Source organism: Castor canadensis, chromosome 11 (assembly GCF_047511655.1).
Source record: "Castor canadensis chromosome 11, mCasCan1.hap1v2, whole genome shotgun sequence".
Taxonomy (NCBI): Eukaryota; Metazoa; Chordata; class Mammalia; order Rodentia; family Castoridae; genus Castor; species Castor canadensis.
This window is the reverse complement of record NC_133396.1, coordinates 122,144,924-122,161,291: the sequence shown is the minus strand read 5'-3', so window position 1 is coordinate 122,161,291 and position 16,368 is coordinate 122,144,924. Positions and strand designations below refer to the sequence as shown.

At 41.2% G+C, this 16,368-nt stretch overlaps 1 protein-coding gene across 5 annotated transcripts in view; it reads right to left on the bottom strand.

Moving 5' to 3' along the window:
* Kcnh1 (potassium voltage-gated channel subfamily H member 1) overlaps positions 1 to 16,368 on the bottom strand; it is a 328,710-nt gene that overhangs the window by 199,633 nt on the left and 112,709 nt on the right. The window lies entirely within an intron of this gene.

Below are 16,368 nucleotides of genomic sequence, written 5' to 3'. Positions count from 1 at the left end.
TTTAAGAGCCCCCAGAAGGAATGGCAATCCTATCTCTCTTTGATCTTTCCCCTTGACCATTCATAGACCCACTCTTCAGAGATCCAATTCTGTGACAGGCATTTATGGAGGTAAATGAGGTTTTGTTTGGGGGGGGAGGTGCTGGAGATTGAACACACGGTCTTGCTCATGACAGGCAGTACTTCTCTGCCTTCCATCCCTTTCATATCTCCTTGCCTCATCCCTCCTCCTTCTTGCATCCCATTCCAATGGCCATCACAGTGCATGAACCACTACTCAGAGGCCATGCTATGCTTTGGCCTACCTGTGCACCCTAGATATCTTGAGCATCACGTGGTGCTACATAAATGTGCCACAGTGCCTGCTCAGACTGTCCTACTACTGCCAGCTATTGTACTAGTCATCATCCAGGCTTGTCACCAACTCCACTCTGAAATAGTCCATGAATTCCCTGTAGTCATGACCAATTGCTAACTCTTCCATGTGTCCCTTCATGATAGCTTCCTGCTTCCATTTCTCCAACTGCATTAGGCACTACATCTTCCTGGAGGCAAAAGTCACTTGTTCATCATTTTACAAGCCTCCTGAATAATGTCACTCCCTCAAAATCTATGTCCCTCCTAGAAGCTCAGAATGTGATTTCATTTGTAAATGTGTACCATTGGCCATATTGACCTTATAATCTGGTATGACTGGTGTCCTTGTAAGAGAATAAATGGACACAGAAAGAGAACATCACATCATAGATACAGGTACAGAGTTGGAGCAATGTGTTTTCAAGCCAAGGAATGCCAAAGATTGCCTTCTAAGCTAAGGAAAAAGGCATGTAACAGATTCATGTTCCATGACCCTTACAATCCCTTGATTTCAGACCTTGAGTTTCCCAACCTGCAAGAGAATACATTTCTGTGGTGTAAAGCCCTGGTTTGTGGTAATTTGTTTGGCAATCCTAGGAAACCCACACAAGATCTAGAGCACAGTACCTTCAAGATGCAGAGAGCATCTTGCATGTTTTCTAAACTGAACTTCAGAGTTTTCTTAAAACTTTAAGAGTTTTCTCATTTTAAGGAGGATCTGGGATGATAAAAACCAAAAAGTCCGTCGTGTTATTTATCTCTGAACACTGATACTCTATTACACAGTGGTTGCATAAGTTCCCTTTTATTGCATTAGCAGCTGGAATTCTAGCTGTTTAAAAGCACTTTGAGCTATTAATTTGGTTTTTTCCCTCTTACTTTCCTGGAGTTCAGTAGATGAGATAAATAAAACAGAATACTCCAAACTATTTTTTTTCATTTTAGTACACTTAAAAACATGACAGCACCATATGGTAGAAAGTCACATTTCCCCCGAGACTTCTTGCATCAGAAATCCCATCTCGCCTGGAAGTGTGGAGGGGAGGGGGGAGAGGGTCGGGGAGGGGAGTAGGGGGGAGAAATGACCCAAACAATGTATACACATGTGAATAAATGAATAATTACAAAAAAAGAAATTCCAACTCCCATTTCAAATAGTTCCATAAGGGCTTATCATAACCTTGAAATTATAATGAGCCTAAAATTTCATGTTGCGTTAACATGAATGAAGGGACAGCAAGAATCTGTATTGTTGGGCTTCATTCCTGAAGGCCAAAAATGACTACCAGAGAGAAGGTTTTAGAAATCTCAATAACCTCACTTGCAGTGATACCAATGAAATTCAAATGGAGATGGATGCTTATCAATTATAAGCCTCATTTGTGTGCAAGCTATCAACTTGTACCTAATCACCCAGCCTGAATAAATCATTCACTTAAATTTGGCTTTATCATGCCTTCTCATCTAACCAAATTCACCAATTCTTTGCTTTATTGTTTTTTCCCTACCATAGATATAGACATATAAGTCACAAACTGATGATAATGTTTTACTGGAAAGAATGACTTAGTCCATCAGATTCTTTGCTCTACCAAACTTCTAGATCTGTGTGAAGACAAAATGGCAGCCATAGAAAATTAGAAAAAAATTATTTAAAATTCGTTTTTATTGCTTTCAACCCTACATTACTCAGGACTACTCTCTTCTCCAGCTGATGGCCCCCTTCTTATGCTCCCCTGAGTCCTCTGGAACCAACCTTCATGGGGGAGGAACCCCAAGCCTCTGCATTTTTGTGGATTGTTCCTGCCTACCTTCTTGCTTTAATTGAAACTGTCTTTCCTCTGGTCCCCTGTTTTTCTCCATTCTTTTCCCTTATATTCTTGAGTTAGGAGTTAGGAAGGTTCAAGCTCTACATTTGCATCTTCCAAACAAGTGCTATTTGGCACTCAAAAAAATAACAAATGTCTCCTCCTTTAAGATTGGCATGCCCTCTGCTAGACTTCCAGAATAGTCCTGCAATCATTCTTTTAACAAATACCCATTAAGTCCGTAATATGAGGCACTCAGAGTTTTTAAACACTAAATAACAGACCAGTGACAAACTAGACCATTTCTTTGCCCTTTCAGAACTTTCATTCAGATAGGGGAGACAGATAATAAATTGAAAAAAAAATCACTAAAATAAATGCTATGTGATATGATGATGACAAGTTTGGCAAGACATGAAAATAAGGAATGCCAGGAAGAGGGTGGATGGCCAGTGCTAATCAGAACGTTGACTGAGACGTTGGCATTCAAGCAATGGCTCAGTAGAGCTGACATTGTAAGCCATGAGAGTATCTAAGGAAATCATGTTCCAGACAGAGGGAACAGCAGGTACAAAACTTCTCCGGGTCTGAATGGCATTTGTCACACTGTCTTTACATTAGGCTGACAAGTCCTTGAGATCTGGAAGCACGCCATCAGTGAGAATAATATTAACATTTATCAAATGCTTCCTAAGTGCTCGGCACAGTTAGGACTTACATGTATTGTCCTCATTACCTCTTGGTAAGCATATTACACACTCAGTTTACAGAAGAAACTGAAACAAAGGTCATTTGTTGAGCAGACTCCACCTTTGATTTCTCAGCTTTAGGATTCTCACTACTTGTGGATGCTGGAGAAATGTATGCTGAATGGAAACCTAAATTGTGATTTATAAACAGCTGTGGCAATAGTAAATCCAGTGGTCTGTTATAAGGATTGTGGTGGCTAATTTGGAGTGTTGACTAGACTGAGGGATGACTAGAGAACTGGTAAAGCATATTTCTGGATGTGTCTGTGAGGCTGTGTCCAGAGAATATTGGCACTGTGGATTGGCAAAGTGAGTGGAGAACACATGCCCAGCATGTGGGCACATCATCCAATAAGGCTAGACACCTGGATGGACCAAAAAAGCAAGAAGGGAAAACTTCTTTCTCACCCCTCTGGCCAGGCAGATGCATTTTTTTACTGCTGCCTTCGGACATTAAAATCAAGGTTCTTTAGCCTTTAGACTCAAATTTGTACCAGCAAGCCCACACAGGGGGTATCTCAGGCATTTGGCCTTGGACCAGGGGGCTACATCATTGGTATCCCCCTTGGTCTGAGGCTTCTGGTGTCTTGCAGAGAGACACATTACCAACTTTCCTCACTTTCCAGCTTGCAGACAGTCATTCTGGAATGTCTCAGCCTTTGTGATCATGTGGACCAATCCACTAGACTCCCTCCTACCTACATGCATATTCCATTGGTTCTCTTTTTCCAAAGAACCCTGACTGATACATAAGATTTATTACTTCATTAACAGAAATTGGCTTTTTTGTTGTCTTTAAAATTGAGATGACTTCGAGAATAAATGTTCCATGAAGATCCCACCACTCTGAAAACTGCAGAACCATTTCAACAGCATAATGGAATAAATTGCCTTACCAGATTTTATTGGAAGTTACTCACTAAAGCTAAAATATAATTTGCTTTTCCTTTATGGTTTCAACATTTTATTTTAGGCTTGTTTAATTCAATTCAATAATAATTTTCCTCCAAATAGGACAGGAAGACACAGCCAAGAGTGATTGGTGATACAAAAACAATGAGCTGCCCTCATGCAGCTTATAATCAGGTTCCAGGGAGAACACAGCCTGCAAACCATTGTACAAAGGCAAACACAAGTCAGCTGCTACTTTAGAATGGAGTTAGCGCAAGTTCTGTATCTATGCACACAGATAATTTTCTTCTCGTTCATTTAACAGGTCTGTTGACCATATTTTTGGAAAGGATGTGGTTACTGAACATAAGAGGAGCTTTTAACCAAAAATGGGATGACTTGCACCCTCCATTTGTTATGTTATCCAAAAGGCACATCTGTGTCTCTGTAAAAAACGATCATTGGAGGAAGTTTGGAAATAATTGCTTAAAACCATCTTTCTTTCTGTTTATGACGTAACCCATGTAACAAAGTGTGTATTCCACTGTATATTAATCCATCAGGTTTTCCTTCTAGAAGTGCTGAAAACTAAAATCTTTATCGATAGTCAAATAGAATCCAAAGAATAGGGAATGAAGAATATGGTTTTATCAAGCTAGGTCTCCATTTTCTCAGAATACTAATCTCAGGTTTTCTTCCAGGGAAATGAAATGGATCTAAGTAGTGTAGACTGCATCTTCTCTCACATTAAAGGAGGCAATAAAGTCACATTGTGTCCCACAGCTCTGACATTGAAACAGTTAGCATGATTTTAATTTGCTTTAGACTAATTTGATTCAAATTCTCAGAGACAACAGCAGGTCAAGGTCTGGTGCAGGTGAAACCCCAATGTCTTTCATGAGGGCCGCATTTATAGGTATTTTCAGCACTGGGACCTGAGTAGACCACTTATCACTCTGTTGGCTACAACAGAGTTCTTGCTACAAAATAGCACTGATGTTAGGAAATGTCACTTTGACTACTAAGAGTTCAGGAAGCAAGGAAGCAACTAGAGCCTCCTGACCACGTGTAATAACACTCTCTATTTAAAGCAGAGAGACACAGATGATTTCCTATGCAGTCTAATATGGCTTGAAAAGACGTACACACTTCTTCCCCAAACACAATCCACTTTCATCTCACCCTTACCCAAGACCAAGCTTCAAGTAAGAGAGTAGGAGCCTCCAGACATGGAGTCTCCTGACAAATGCCAGGATAGGGGAAGGTTGGAGTCTGGAGGGACAGCTCCAGCAGCTTGTTTAGGTGTGCAAAATGTCCCTAGAAATTTGAGGAGCTTAGCATGGCAAAATGCAGGTCAGTAGCCCAAGCCCCTTGGGTTGTATCTGTGAGAACTGGGCAGGGTACTAAGTGCTCCTGGTACTCAGGAAGCAGTTCACCTGTGTGGGGCAAAGCAAAGCCCTGGGGTGGAGAGGGGGTGAGGGACAGAGCTTGGCAAACCACTGGGCACACTTCTGGGAGACCACAGGGAAACCAAAGCCACAGGAGCAGCTTGCCTGAGAAAGAGACAGGGAGAAAAAGAAGATTCTTGGCACTTCTAGTTTTCAGGTAATGAGGATCCTCTTTCCACTAGGACAAGGGTCAATGCTGTGCCTTTCACATTGTTCATGGTTTTATCTTGGTCCAATCTTCACAAATAGATTTCAAATCCTCAAGGGCCATTCCTCCTGGTAACTCAGCAGTGAATGGTGATGAGACTGCCAATCACTCTAAACTTTTATTCCCGAAGCAACTGACACACAGAGCTCCACTCTCCTGCCATCTGGCCCTCTGAGGATAAGTCTCCATAGGAACATTCTAAAGAAAAATTATGGCTCATTTAAGAGGCTTCCAGTAAAAATAATACTTCTAAAGTTTCTGGAAGTGAAGTAAGGACAGTTGCCATTCTGTGTGGATTGAAATAATCAATAGTTACAATTATGGGGAGTACAGCAATAAAGAAATGAAATGGTCATTTTGTTAGAAAATAAGTGCTACACAAGGAGTCCCATGCACAAACCACAGTTATACATGGGATTTGATCCAAGTTCAGGGCACAGACTTAAGGCCAGGTCCTGCCTCTGACATGCTTTTGCTTGCTCTGTGGCTCTAGTATATCACTCAAGCTCTTAAGAGTGTCATTCCTTCCCCTATAAGGTGGGAGGAAACACATGTTACAGGGTAATGCTCTCTATAGTATTAGTTGGTGTTGATATACAAGTAGTACCCATCTTATTCCCTTCCTGCTGTAAAAACCAAGCCAAAAAAGGAAAAAAGAGTCACACAGAGAGAAAATATTTCCTCTCAATAAAAAGAAAACATAGGAATTGTCAGAAAGAAGTCACCTCTAAATGAGGATTAGCAAAGAGGGAAATGTTGCCAGCCAAGCCAGGTTTGATCAAGTGTGTTTGGCCAAAGCATCTGCCTAAGCTACAGGGAGGTAGGCAGGGATCCTGGACTTGAGTCTGGACATGTAGAGCCCCTGGGGCAGTGAAAACCAGCTCCATCTGAGAAGGATATCAAAGAACCAAGGTTATCTCAAAGCCAACAATACAATTCATAGCTAGGTATCCATATTTGTAAATTGGCTTTAAATGATCTAACACATCTTTGACTATAGTAATTTTTAAATTATTAAAATAACAAACATGGGAGGATAGAAGGAAAGGGTATTGGAAGGTGAATATGGTGGAAAGTCTATGTACTCGTGTATGAAAATGGAAAAATAGGACCTGTTGCAACTTTTCTAAGAATTGGGGGGGGATAAAGGAGAATGATGGAGGGGTGAATTTATCTATGATATATTGTAAGCACTTTTGTAAATGTCACAATGTACTCCATATAGAACAATAATATGATAGCAAATTTTTTTTTAATAAAGTAACAAACATGCCACTTGGACATTTATTTTAATGAAAAAGTTGCATATAGACTTGATCTGTTAACCCAATCCTGCTAATAGCAAATAACAACAATAATTTGTGAAGTACTTGCAATATGCTAAGAAGTCATAACTCTTAGTCTTGTATGCATTAACTCATTTAATTCTCACAACTCTTCTATAGGATAAATGCTATAATTCTCCCCATTTTATATGAATACACAAACTTCTTATAAAGTAACTGTTAGAAAAGCAGTCATGAGGGATGAGTTGTGTCTTGATTACCATCAGGTGTCTAAAAATGAGCAATAAAATCAAATTCCCCATGGCTGTTCCCAAGCCACAAGCCAAACCAACCTACTAATCTCTCATTACCTCAGAAAAACTTCCCCTAAAGTCATCCTGACTCTAGTCAGGGAGATATGATGAGTCTCTCCATCTTTTTAAGCAGTGAGCAGGCTGTGTGTACACAGTAGAAAGCAGAATAAAAAAATAAAAAACAGAAACAGTGGTAGAATGAGAAGATACGACTCCTTCCATCAGCAAAAGACGAATGCCATGAAGAAGCTTCAATTCAGGCCCCGTTATCTATGTGAAGATTCGGGACTCCAAGTCCTTAAAGGTGACCTGCAGACAAGCAGGCCAACCTCCTAGGACAACCCAGGTCAGTAACTCACGTGAATTCTTGAGGACTCAGTAGATTTGAGTTTCCCCCCAATACCAGGCCCAGGACAGGATGTTGGCTTCAGCTTTAAGTGCTGTTTATTATCCAAATCACCAAATCACTTCACCTCTGAAGCAAAACAAAGTGGGCATTAAAAGACTCAAAAGACTCTTAACCCAACCACAGATGAGGCTACTGATGCCCAGAGAGGGGAAGAGAACAACCCAAAAGTCTGTGGCCTGACTGGAGCTACTCTGTAGGTCCCCTAATTCTCACAACAGAACTGTTGTGAGGCTATGACAAAATAATTCATAAGGACACTTTGGGGAAATTAAAATGAAATGTACTACAAATGAGTGCTGATGGCAAAAGCAGTATTATTTGGAAAAAAATTTTTAAGTCTTGATGCATCTTTAGACAGTAATTAAAAATCCCTTCCTGGTGACACTAGAATACAATGCTATGTTTGTACAGAACAGGGTCCTCAGCTGCAAAGGCCCTGCAGGCAAGCAAACAGAGCCCCGGTTCCCAGGCCAGAACAGATGGCCAAAGGAAGCTGCCAAGGGGCAGGACCACTAAATAGCCCAAAACTAAGTGGAGAGCTGAGGACACAGGTCTTGGCTCAGGAGCTCCAGACTTGGAGCAGCACGTAACAAAGCCAAGACACAAACCCTGGTTTCCTGACTTCTTACATTATCCATGTGCCATAGCTCTAAGAAATAAGGATGCACTATTTTTATTGTGGTGAAATGTACATAAAATTTATCATTTTACCCATCCTTAAGTGTACAGCTCACTGGCATTAAAGACACCCACATTGTTGAACTGTCACCACCATTACCTCCAAACCCTTGACATCTTGCTAAACTGAAACTCAGTGCTCATTATTCAATAACTCCCCTCCTCCTTCTGTCTCCAGCCCCTGGCAAGCTCTAGTCTTTCTGTCTCTTCGACTTGCCTATTCTAGTTATCTTATGTAAATGGATCACAGGCTATATGTCCTCTTACGTCTGGGTTATTTCACTTAGCATATTTTTAGGGCTCATCCGTGGTATAGCATGTGTCTGAATTTCATTCCTTTTTGTGGATGAATAATATTCAATTGTGCACATATTGGACATTGTTTACCTGTTCGCTTGTCCATGAACTTAAATTGTCTCTACTTTTTGACTACTGTGAATAATGCTATTATAAACATCGGAACACAAATATCTTCTTTGAGTCTCAGGGTGCTATATTTTTGGTTTAGGGCTAGGTGTATAGCTCAGTGGTAGAGTGTCTATCCAGCATGTACAAGATCCTGGGTCCACCCCAGTACCTCAAATAAGCAAACAAACAACAAATAAAATGGTTTTCAGCCAATGTCTTTGTAGCATTTTCCACACGCTGGGCACTGCATGTTACAAGCATGGCCTTATAATATTCCTACAGAGTAGGTACTATTAATCCCCATTTTACTAAGACGGAAACACAGAAAGGTTAAGTAACATACCCAAGATGACAAAGTGACAAAGCCAGGTTCAAACCCAAGCCACCCAACTCAGAGTGGCTAGCAGGCCACAGCATAGAAAAGGAGGAATAGGTACTACAAACAGGCCTTCAATGGCTTCCTCTCAGGATGAAAGTCAAAATGCTTCCAGTGGGCTACAATACCCACATACTCGGCACTGCTCTCACTCTTGATTCAAGAGGTCTCCAACCTCATTTCCTCATTGCCTCCCACTCACTCACACTTGCTCCTCAGCAGTCAGAGAAATTTTATTGCTCCTCAGACATGTCAGATACCCTCCCACCTCTGGGTCTTTGCATTTGTTTTTTCTCTGCCTGGAACACTTGTACACAATAACCCTCGTTCACCTTGGGAAATGTTACCTTCTCCAAAGTGGCCATCCCTGACACCCCATTTCAAATGGCCACCTTCAGTCCAACAGACTCCATTCCCCTTCCCTGTTTCACCAAGCATCTATTACCGTGTAGCATACTACAGCTATCTGTTTGTTCGTTGACTGCCTCTGCATTAAAATGTAAACACTATGTGACAAGACTGTCATCTCCTTGGTACCCAGAACACTGCCAGTGTGGCAGGCCTATGTGAATGAACACACAGCATCTACCTGCCACCTAGAAGTTTACAAAGCTCTTCTACGATCATCACCTCACTCAATCTTTATAAAACAACTGCAATGTAATAGGCTTCCCATCATGAAGGTCAGTCTTCATATCCCTTGCTGGTCAGAGCTTGTTCCTGGTGGCCTGAGGCATGGCTTGTACTTTCTGGGGACCAGCTGGTGTCCCGGAAGCCTGGGGCAATCCTGCCTGCCTCAGGGAGACAAGATGGCCTGCCCTCCTTAGGGAAACTCTGGAGGCAGAAACTGTGTTTCAGAATCAGAAATCTCTTTCCATTTGCTTCACTGCAACAAAAGTAGGGCACTTGCTTGTGAGGCAGACTGTCACTTGACAGTGAGGCTTCTGGTTTTGGAAACTCCTGTATTACTCATCCAACTGTAGGCACAGAGATGCACTGTGCTGCTTTCTCTGGGCTTCGTTGACAGCCCAAAAGACAGAACTCACAACGAACAAGGGTGCCTCACAGCCCCAAATGTGCACTTTGCTCTCCACCTGGATACTTCTCCCCACCTGTCCAACTTCCACCCCAAGGCTCTTGTGATCTGGCCCTTACCTGCTTCTCTTGCCTCCTCTCTTCCTACCCTGCCATCTCACACTGCACACCACAGTCTCACTGGATGACTTCAATTCTCAGATGCGCCTTGGTCTTTCTTACTGCCTGTCCTGCACATAGGCTGGTCCTGGTGCCTGAGATGGTGTCTTCTCTCACTATCTTCCTCTCCCTGCTTTTCACCTGGCCAGCTCCATACTGACCCTTCCTTGACCTCCAGCCCAGAGCAGCCCTATCCCCATGCAGCCAGTACACATCCCTGTGTAACATCCCAGCTGACTGACTTATCGTCTCAGCATCCTATGTATATTAGCTTCCTCAGGGCATTAACTCTGTTCATTCTAACACCAAAACCCCAAACCTTCCTGTCCCCATGCCTGGTGTGAACAAGCACCCTCACCAAGCAATTGCTTAAATGACTTTGGCAATGAGATAGGTCCCTGAAGATGCAGCTTCTGAACAAAGGTGAGATACCTGCCCTAGAGTTACCCTCTACTCACAGCTCAAGCCCTACCCCATTAATACAGTGGGGTCACTGCCGAAAAGCAAATACATCAAATATAAAAATCAATACATAAAATCAATACATAAAATGTAAATCAATCTTCAATCATATATATGATGCTCACTGAGATACCATTAAGAAAGGGAAAGAATTGGGAACAGTCTAATATCCAGCAATAGATAAATTGTTGATTAAAAATAGCCTGCATTAACTTGGGGAAAGATTATAGTTATCAGTAAAGTAAAATGAATAAGGGATTTTGGAGGTGTCGGAAATCCTGTCCTTCTTGCCAGCTGCCTGTGTGATCCTAAGCACATCACTTAATCACTGGGAACTTCCATAAAATGGGAACACTTCTTATCACATGTGTTGTGATAATATGCCAACATAATGGATATAAAGCATTAGTATTTCAGAGCACCATACCAAATACGAGCTTGTTAAAATTACAATTAAGATGACAGCTGGGCATAACGGCTTACACCTGTGATCCATCTACTCAGTGCAGTGAAGATCGGGAGCATCACGATTAGAGGCCAGTTAGGAGAACCCATTTCAACAAAGAAACTGGCTGTGGTGGTGCAGGCCCGTCATCACAGCTAGGGGAGGCACAGGAAGGAGACTCATGGTCCATAACCAAAGCAGAAATGGCTGGGGGTGTGGCTCAAGTGGCAGAGCACTTGCCTAGCAAGGATGAGGCCCCAAGTTCAAGCCCTAGTTCCACCAACACAAAAAATTATGGTGATCATGACGGAAAAAGGTTTATGGCTCAGTGAGAAAAGCTGTATATAAAAAATAGCAAGACTACATAAATTTGTGTATATTTTAGATAAAGACTAGAAGAGGCAGAAGTGAAAACTTATTGAGTGAAATAAGTCAATAAGAGTCAGCAAGTATTTTCTGTAGAGGGCCAGGAAGTCAGCAAGTATTTTCTGTAGAGGGCCAGGAAGTAAATATTTTAGGCTTTGGTGGCCAAACGATCTCTGTTATAGCTACACAACTCTGCCATTAAAGCCCCAAAGCAGCCATGGGCAATATATAAATGAAGGAACATGCCTGTGTTCTGATAAAATTTCATTTATGGACACTGACTTTGAATTCCATATTATTTCATATATCGCAAAATAGTATTCTTCTCTTCTGACTTTCTTCAACTATTAAAAAAATTTTTTTAATTAAAAATGTTAAAAGCCATTCTTAACTGATGAGCTATACAAAAACAAGGGATGAGCCTATAGGCCATGTGGGCTGAACCCCGGGTCAGGGTGACCTGTAATGAAATTTTTTAATAATGATTTTCTTTAGTATTATTACATGATTTTTTATGTGAATGGAGAAAGGAAGATAAGCATGAATTTCGTGGGGTATGCCAAAGCAATTCAAAACTGGCCTACCTCAGATTCAAGTGTGAATTAGTTGATCCCTGTGTCTTAAAGTTTCACTTCATTCTCTTCTTGGAGACTCCAGCACATGGCTTGTCTATTTTATGTTCCCTTGTGATGTTGTACCCCTGTCAGCCCACACCTTTCCACTTTCTTCAAGGCCAAACCCGAAGCTTACCTCCTCCAAGAGGCTTCCCAAATCAACCTCAACCCAACCATGTCACCCTTTGCTTAAAACACACACACACACACACACACACACACACACACACACACACACAGCCCTCAGTCGTTACATCCCAGTATACCTTTTCTTTCCCCCAAAGACAACAGGATTAATGGCAGGACCAGGGACGTCTGCTACTTTTCTGCCTCCCATAGCACCTCTAGGCCTGCACACAGCCCAGCACTTCAGAAGCACCATTTGAAAAAGTGGTGAGAAGACAACCTAGGCAATGAGTGGGGTGCACCAGCAGATGGCTGAGGCTTCTGCAGTTGATTTAGTGATAACCGATAGTGCTCTCAGCAGATCTGCCACAATTACCTACACTGCCGTCACAATGGTTCCTCTGGTCATTATTTTGGCACATTCCCTGCTGCTGCACAGGTAATTATATTCTGTGCAGAGCCACTCACCCCAATTACAGGCCTTAGCAACCACACTACGAGAAAACATTGCACAGTGCTAGGAATCAGTGGGCTGGGTATAAGGAGGATTCTAAAAGGAAGAATGGAAGAATGGTGAACCAACCATGTGAAACCTGCCTTAATGAAACACAGTATTGTTCTGAAACCAGAAGGCAGAAAGGAAAAGATTGTCGATCCACACAGACACAAGGAGAAGTAGAACAAAAACAGATGTTAAAATAGATCAGTTTTTCCCCTCCACCCAGCACTAGCTAGCAGAGCCATTGTGGTGCCCCCTCCAGAGCACCACCTACTGCACAGGCAAGGGGAGGATAAGGGAGAAGTTCACTGGTCTTGTGCTTGCTTCTCTGCAATTCATATTGTAAGGGGAGCAATGACAGAGGTGACTTCATTTTGGATGAGAGAAGCACTTTAGAAGCAGACACATAAAAAGGTGTGGGAAACAACGGGTTTTTCAAGGAATAACTAGCAATCTGTTAGTAGCTTTGTGGACAAAGTTTATGAAGCAGCTTAGCAGAAATTTTTTTTCTAGATATTCCTCTGGTCACAGTTCTAGGGGGTAACAGGATAAGTTTTCCCCAGACATGGAAAAAAACATACCAATAACTCGATAAAATTCAATAGATGATGCTTTTTTTCTGTAATGGTGCTATTTTATTTACATCAAAGCCCTATTGTAACTATTGACTACATCTTACATATAAAAAGATGCTATTTACATCAAGTACCACAATAACACAACCATCTCATTACAAACAAAGAGACTCCTTAACAGAACCCAGCCACACCTCTGCACCTTCTTCAGTGGAAGCTGCTATATGGCACATACTGCTACCTTTTCTGTAACATTGTCCTTCCTCTTCCAAAAGCCCTTTCTTCTTTGAGGGTTAAGCCATCTGTTTTAGTCCCCTTTACCCCTTTTTGGTTGCTACTATCTCTCTTCCTTTGGCCACTCTGTCACGCCCCTCCACCCCGACCAGGACACTTACTTGGGATTCATAGTCCCAAGCATCAGTTTGGAGCATCTTTCTGATGTGTCTTTTGTCACGTAAATGAACCTCTCAGCACCAGAGTACTTGGTCTTCCTCCTCTCTCCCACAGTACCTACTTCCTGGCTCATATTTAAGGACTTGTCACTGCACAGGGCAATACTAGGTCTAAAATCTCAATCACTAATAGCCCTTTCTCTGGCCACAAGCCCCTCCCAGCTCTCTCAAACCTTTATTCCAACTTCACCAGTCCTTGAAACTTATCATATCTTTCCTTTTTGCTGGTCAGTAACTCCTGGACAATGTAAGTACCTTCCCCATAAAGCCTCATCATTTATTTAACAGATATTCATGGAGCCCTTACTATATGCAGGTCCTGACCTAGGCACTGAGAGACAGTGGACATTAAGACTGGTCACTTCATTATGGAGCTTATAGGTTTGTGGAAGAGGCAGGCAAACAAAACTCCATAGAAAATGGAAGAGAACATACAGATATCTGAGCTAGACTAGAAATTAAAGTTCATCATTTCCATCACCCTCTAACAATCATCTTCAACAACCAGCCCATTTGACTTTCTACTCCATGTTCCCCAAAGTCCACTAAGTTGGATATCTGAAATCAATCCAAAGATTTACTTCTAGAGAAAAATCACACAAATCTACTGATTTTTCTTAATGCAAGTTTGTGATGTCTAATCTTAGGCTAAAGCGTAACTAAGGCTTCCACTTGTTGGTTGTTTGGTTGCAAACTTCACACCACTCCAGAGTATGATTCATGTAAACTATTAAGAGAATATCTGTCTCTACTCTTGTGTATTACATAAGCCAAACAACCACAGGCAGTGGCTTTAACCATATCTATATTTTTATAGGGGCTTTTGTTTGCTTGCTTGCTTGGTTTTTTGTTAACTCCCTGTCTAAAATGTGGTTATAACTGTTTCAAACTCCCATACCCAATTTTAAAAGTTAGCCCAGCTCTCATTTGACCCAGATAACCAAAGCTACCAAATATCCCCAACTTCCTCTCCCACAGCTATAATTCATATCTATTTCTGCAGGAATATGACGTTTCATTATAAGGCTGAGCCCTGTTCCTCTACTCTGGATTCCTCCATTCATGAACTCGGTCACTTTCCCTTCACTTACAGTGTCTTTAACTTTTTCCCTTTGTGTATAAACAAGTCTTTCCCTGTGTCCAACAAGCTGGTTTCTGGAAATAGGTCTCACCAAGGCCACCACTTCCTTGCTACTTAGGTTGAACCCAAGGGAAACTGGCATCCATCTCAGCACACCAATAGGACTGTTCTTCCATAAAACTTCTCCCAGATCTATAGAGAGCTTTTTAGTCTTTGTGTATTTGCTCTTTCTGCAAAATGTTCCATTGTTGACAATTATGTCTTATTTAAAATATTTCCCTCTCCCTTAAAATGACAACCCCCTCTTGATTTTTCTACTTTTCTGGCAATCTCTTAAATCCATCCTGCTTTCCCCATTTCCACAACCCTCATCTTCTCTTACATGGATTACTCTAATAGCAATTTTAGCTGGTCTCCCCAACTCAGGTATAATTCCTTTCATTAAAGTCCTTATTCTTAGTAAAATTTGAATTCAGTCCTGTCTCTTCTCACTTGAAATCTTCCAGTGGCTTCCCAGTGTCTACAAGTGAAGTTTAAACCCCTCGGTATACCTTTCAAAGCTCTCTCTTCCTAAGCACCTGTCACCTCTTACATCTGTGTTCCTACAAACTCCTCTACTCCCAGATCTGCATTTATTGAACAAGCTGCAGTTTTCCTAATGGGCTAGGCTTTCTATTGCTTTACAAACTTAGCATAAGAGGCTCTGTCTGTCAGGAACAATTTCTTATTCCCACAGCATTTTGTTAAATAGGTCATTTAATGTTCACATATATAATTTTGAGCATAAATGCTGCATAAAAATAAGCCTACTATCCAATCTAATAGCTAAAACATTCTCCATTCTAATTGCATCTTGCTCCTTCCTACCCTCCTTTATAGGCAACTATCATAAACTTTAGATAATTTTCTTGGCTTTACATAAAAATTTATTGGTATAATAATTTTTGCTTACCCATCAACCCACCATCATAACCAAGAGAGTGATATTTTCATCACCCTGCAAGTTTCCTTTTACCCCTTTGTAATCTCCCATCCCCCCACAATCTATTCTGCCTACCTCTTTCTCCAGGGAACCACCATCTGCTGTCTGCCACTATGGATTACAATAGTTCACATTTTCTAGAATTTTTATATAAATGGAAACATACAGCATATACACTGGCTTCTTATATTTAGCAAAAGTATTTTAAAATTCGAGTTGTTAAATGCATCAACAGTTCATTCCTCTTTACTGCTGAGTAGTAATCTATCATAAAATGTGCCATAATTGCTTACCTGATACCTACTGATGGACTTTTGAATTGCTCAATTAAATAAAATACATGTAAAACTTTTATGAAGATCTTTTATGAAGTCTTTAGTCACATATGCTGTCTTTTTTTGGTAAATGAAATTTGGATTGCTGAGTCGTAATAGATAGATAGACAAATTTGTTCAGTAACTTCAAAACTGTTTTCCAAAATAACTTCTATTTTACAATCCTGCCAACAGTGTATGAGAGTTTCAGTTCCTCCACAATCTCCTTAACACCCGGTGTAGTCAGTCTTCAACTGCAGCCATTCTAACATGTGTCTCGGGTCTTCAATGTCACTTTGTAATAGCCAATGTGGCCAAACATCTTTTTCTGTGCTTGTCATTTTTATA